The sequence below is a fragment of the Gopherus evgoodei genome, chromosome 9 (genome assembly GCF_007399415.2).
Source record: "Gopherus evgoodei ecotype Sinaloan lineage chromosome 9, rGopEvg1_v1.p, whole genome shotgun sequence".
Lineage (NCBI taxonomy): Eukaryota > Metazoa > Chordata > Testudines > Testudinidae > Gopherus > Gopherus evgoodei.
Genome location: NC_044330.1, coordinates 104,226,878 through 104,232,877, shown reverse-complemented (window position 1 = coordinate 104,232,877; position 6,000 = coordinate 104,226,878).

Below are 6,000 nucleotides of genomic sequence, written 5' to 3'. Positions count from 1 at the left end.
ATTGACTCCCTGGCACCACTTTTTTCCCCAAGTTTGCCTGGACTGTATAGCATCATGATGTATACTATGATCTTGTGCAGGACTTGAAGCAGACCATCATAACAACTGTCATTTCTGTCATATATATTTTAAAGGTTTTAAGACTACTTGTGCCAAAGAGAGAGAGAATGGTCCCTTGAAGTATGTGTTAACTACTAAGGGTATGTATACACTACCTGCCGGATCGGCGGGCAACAATCGATCCAGCGGGGGTCGATTTATCACATCTAGTCTAGATGTGATAAATTGATCTCTGAGCACTCTCATGTCGACTCCTGTACTCCACCACCATGAGAGACGCAGGCGGAGTCGATGAGGGAGTGGCAGCAGTCAACTCACCATAGTGAAGACACCATGGTAAGTTGATCTAAGTATGTCGACTTCAGCAACATTATTCACATAGCTGAAGTTGCGTAACTTAGATCGATTTCCTACCCACCCGCAGCCCCCAAGTGTAGACCAGGCCTTACACTCAACAATCTGTTCCACCTTGTATTTAGCTGTGATTCTCTGAATACATTTCGCAGACCTGAAGAACTCCATGAAAGCTCAAAAGCATGTCTCTCTCTCCAACAGAAGTTAGTCCAATAAAAGATGTTACCTTACCCACCTTGTCTCAAGTAAACCGCCTTTCTGGACAGTTGTCTGTCTCACCTGTTCTTATGAAGCTCCAATGATGGAGATTCCACAACTTCTCTTGGAAATCTATTCCAGAACTTAACTCCTCTAATGGTTAGAAAACCTAAATCTTCTTGTCCTACCTTCAGTGAACAGGGAGAACAACTGATCACAGTCCTCCTTGTAACAGCTCTCAACATATTTGAAAACTGTTATCAGGTCCCCCCTCAGGCTTCTTTTCTAAACTGAAACTAAATGTGCTCAGTTTTTTTTTTTAAAGCTTTCCTCATAGGTCTGGTTTTGTAAATGCTTTAGTAGTTTTGTTTTCACCTCTCGACTCTCCAATTTGTCCACATCTTTCCTAATGTGTGGCACCCAGCACACGGTACTCAGCAGAGGCCTCACCAGTGCTGAGTAGAGCAGACAATCGCCTCCCATGTCTTATTAATGTACACCAGCATGATATTAGACTCTTTTTGCAACTGCATTGCTTTGTTGACTCATATTCAATTTATGATCTACTATAACCCTCAGATCCTTTTCAGCAGTACTACCAGCTGGCCAGTTATTCCCCATTTTGTAGTTGTCCATTTGATTTTTTTTTTCTTTCTAAGTCAAGTACTTTGCACTTACCTTTATTTAATTTCATCTTGTTGAATTCAGACCAATTCTCCAATTTGTCATGGTAATTTTGAATTCTAATCCCATCCTTCAAAATACATGCAATCCCTCCCAGTTTGTCACCTGCAAATTTTATAAGCATACTCTCCACTCCATTATTTAAGTAATTAATAAAAATATTGAATAGTGACAGGCCACTGTGGGACCCCACCAGATATGTCCTCCCATTTTGACAGAGAACCATTTATAACTACTTTTTGAGTATGGTCTTTCAATTAGCTGTGAACCAACTTCAAAGTAATTTCATCTAGACCACATTTTCCCAGGTTGCTTGTGAAAATGTCATATAGGTCTGTGTCGAAAGCCTTTCCATGGAGAATTAACCTGTGCTGTAGGATAGTCTCTGTCCAACTTCCATGCATTTTGGAATTCCAGGCTCACACCCAAAACCAAAGCAGCAGTTTGAGTTTGCTCCTTAGATTCCCCTCTTGCCCAGCAGAATTAATTTACTGTGTTGTACCAATTATATTAGACCAGTAAAAACCAGCAGGATCTTATTAAAGGGGACAAGACAAAGATGCCACATTTATTATGATAACAATTTATGACTAATAACTAATATCTTAATTCTTATACACACATTATACCTAATACCTATATATACACACACACACACATTCACACATTATAATACCTAATACCTATACACACACACATACACACATTCACACACACACACCCCCACATTCATCAGGCGTTCTGCAGCTGCTGCATAGTTACCAGTCCTGAAGATAGCTTAAGTTCATGGCTTGATTTTGTAGCTTGGGTTCGTAGCTTGTGGCAGCTAACTGGCCAGGAAAGCTGGGCACAAGGACAAGCTGGATCTCTGTTGGGCAGGCACTGATGTCCTTCCATGTTGGCAGCAGAATGTTACCCAAAGTCTCTCATCTCATCCTTCTTTTTTTATAGGCTTTTAGTTTGGATTCAAAGTCTATAGGTATTGCTGTGTCACACTGCCTCTGGGTTTAGATTGATCACCCAACAATTGCAGGCGTGACTTTCAGCCTTGGACCTGGCTTTGATCTTCCTTCTGTTGTTCTGTTGTCCTTTTCTTTTTAGGGTGGATGCTTCTTACTTTGTTTAGGGCTGTTGTCTAGGTCTTCAGCCGTTGGTATTTGAACTTTATCTCATCAGGACAGGCTGGGGCTGGAGGTTGATTCCATCATTCATACATACCTCATTCATACATCTAAACTAAACTAATAAGATTACAGCAGGGTTTGCAAAAATGAAGGTTGGAGGAAGCTTTTACAAAATGGAGTGAGTGTTTTAAAATGGGGTTTGAATTACAATATGGAACAGAAGTTACAGTATAGGCAAGTGTAGTGAATGGTGAACAGAAGTTACATTAATAAAGTGAACAATTGAAAACAATTTCATTTATCAGTTCTACAACTGCTTCTCCTCTCTTTGGTTAATAGGCTTAACCAAAGACGTACTGTGGGTCCCTTCCGTCATAAAATCAGAGAAAGGCCAAGAAAACAAACTTGGGCTTTGCTGAAGAACTGAATCTCAAAGTAGAACAAAGTCTGTAGGCAGATGATAAACACAAACCCCAGTGAATGACGTATATTTCAGAAAAGGAGTGAGTAATTAGGAATAATATCATGGAGCTTTACAGGGATAATATAAATGCAAAGCAAAAAAATGGTTTGCATTTCACTGGTTGAGTTAGAAATCAAGCATGACCTCAAGTAATGTCTAGTGGCATTTGCATTCACCACTGCGAATTGTTGTAGAATAGTTCTATTCAGCAATTGTATAATCCCCAGGAGCCTCCAGCATCAGTTGGAATAAGATTTCTGGGTTCTGTAGTTGCAATTACACAAGGGAGGGAATTGCACATGTTTCTCCATTCCACCCCAAAGTGGGTATTCACCCACGAAAGCTCTTGCTCCAAAAAGTCTTAGTCTATAAGGTGCCACAGGATTCTTTGCTGCTTTTACATTCCATCCCAAAGTGCCTGGAGATGCTGGAGTATAGTAGAGGCATCTCAGGAACCTGAGCTATATAATCTAAGCTCAGAAAAACTTTGCTTCTGAAGCAACTATAAAATATAATAATTCAAGGCCTCAGTACTACACATAAGGCCTCTAGCACATTTTGATCATAGTAACCCATAACATGTAAAGGTCAAAAAAGAAACAGGTTTTTAATTGACTTTTGACAGCTCTTTGGCTGTTGTTTGCAGCTGCAGGAGGGCTAGGAGTACACTTTAGTCTTCATTAAAAAACTGTTTTAGAGGACTGGTGGAGGGAAGCTAGGACCCGATGGTAAATCTCAAGGCAACTCCAGCTATGCCTGGTTTCAAAGCTCTTCTGCTTGATTATAACCAGTTATGCCAGACCTCTTTACTCATGCTCCGAAGGAAACAGCAACCCTGGGAGATTTCACATGGAGTCTTTCTTTAAGACAATGTTATAATGGCAGGATTGTGATGCCATAATTAAGGCTGCACCATCATTTTCATTTTGACAGGAATGTTGAACCTTTATTTTTAAGAAATGCTTTAAAAGTGGCAGTGGATGAAACACGGACATTAAAATTCACATAATATTTGATTTTTTTATCTTGATTTGCTGCACCTGGGGTTAATACACACAGAATAATTGTAAATGACCCATGGCAGATGCTGCAATGCCAATCCAGTGGAGAACCTCCATATGAGAGTTGGAGAGAATAGAACTCAAACAGTAAAAACTGGAGATTTCTTTGACAATTTCATTATTCAAAGAGATTGGGGTCAAGGGTGGACCAGGGATGTAAAAGGTTAAATGGTTAACAGGTCAGCATTGGGCTTACTGCTAACCGGACCTTAACTGTTAACCCCAGCAGCTGGCTGGCCTAGCTGGCCGGCCAGAGGAACTCCATCCCTGGCTGCACTGGGCCAGCCAGCCGGAGCAGACCCAGCCGTGTCCAGTTGGCCAGAGGGACACCAGCCCCAGCTGAGCTAGCAGGACCCCAGCCCCGGACACTCCGGGCCGGGTGGGCTCCAGCTCCAGCACCAAGCCAGCCCGGCTGCGCCAGGCCAGAGCAACCCCAGCCCTGGCTGGGCCAGTGGGACCCCAACCCTAGCCACGTTGGTTAGGCTGGACCATCTCTGGCTGTGCCGGGACGGGAGGACTCCAGCTCCAGCTGTGCCGTGCCGGCGGGACCCCACCGCCAGCCGCGTTGGATATGCTGTACCATTTCTGGCTGCGCTGTGCCAGTGGGACCCCAGTGCTGGCTGCGCCATGTTGGTGGGACCCTAGCCTCAGCAGCAGCGGGAGGCCCAGTACGGCCCTGGCTGTGCCAGCCACACCCCAGCCCTGCAGATCCGGCGGGACCCTAGCCCCTGCCACACCAGGCCAGCCGGAGCGACCCTGGTTAATGATTAACCAGTTAAACAATATAATTTTAATCATTTAATTGGATAACTTTTTAAACCAATATTTAAATCCCTAGGGTGGACCTGATCCTAGGTTTTGCAGCTTTGTCCTTTACTGCAAAATGTGGAGGCCAACCTTAGCTGACTCCTCCTCCATTTGCTGGAGTGCCTTGCGAAATCTGTCAGGCAGTGGCAGATTAGCCACTGGGCCAATGGAGCCTGTGCCAAGGGGCCCTGGATAATTGGGGCACCCTCGTGCCCTGACCTGCTCCGCCTGCTTGGCTCTCCTTCCAGAAGCAGGGGAAGCTGCTGTGCTCCAACTCCACTCCCTGGCAAGAGTGCAGGGTGCACAGGGCAGGGCAAGCCCCTGCACCCTGACCTCGCTCCTTGGCAGGAGTGCCAGGCAGGCAGAGTGGGGAAGCCTCATGCTCTGACGGTGACCCCACTTCCCAGCAGGAGTGCCAGGCAGACAGGGGAAGCCCCGTGCCCTGACCCTGTTTCCCCAGCAGGACTGTGGGGTGGCGGTTGAGGAGCGGGGGATTGCAGGTGGAAGGGATGGGGAGGGGCCCCCACTTGCTCTGGCCCAAGACCCCACAAATCTCTAATCTGCCTCTGCGGTCAGGGCTTCGTACTGGAAGAACATCATCTGCACAGTCAAGGTCTGAGAGCGAGAGATCACCAATCTTAATGCCTCTGGATCTGACAGAATGCTGCATTATGAAATCCATGCCGTGTTTCACCTCTTTTAAATTTCTTTTGGCAAAAATGGGTAACCTCCTGGGATCTGATCTTTGTCTTACACATTACTCCACTTACGACAATTTGAACAATAGTAGTTTTGAATGCACTTTCTCTGCCCTGTGCTGATTGGCTGTTTGCTCCAACCCTCTTCCTGCTCATCCCTCAAAATCTTTTCCATTGGCCAAGAACGGTGAACTGCAGCCACCGGGCGCAGAGGGGAGGGCTATGCCTGCGGACAGTCAATATCAGCAAAATGTCTTGCAGCCCGCAATCAGATTACCCTGATAGGCTGCATGCGGCCTGTGGGCTGCAGGTTGCCCACCACTGGCTGAGCACAATGGAACCCCATTCTAGGCTGGTCCCTTAAGCACTATGGCAGTAAACATGATTATTATTAATAATAAATTGGGAATACAACTCAAGTTTCTGAGGTCTTGTATTCACTGTAATGTCAGCTCAAGGTAGAATTTCGGTGTTACCCCACTCTGACTCTTGTCCGCACACAAAAATCTCCAGCTCAAGTGAAGTGGTGCTTTAAACTCAAGCTAGCTAGT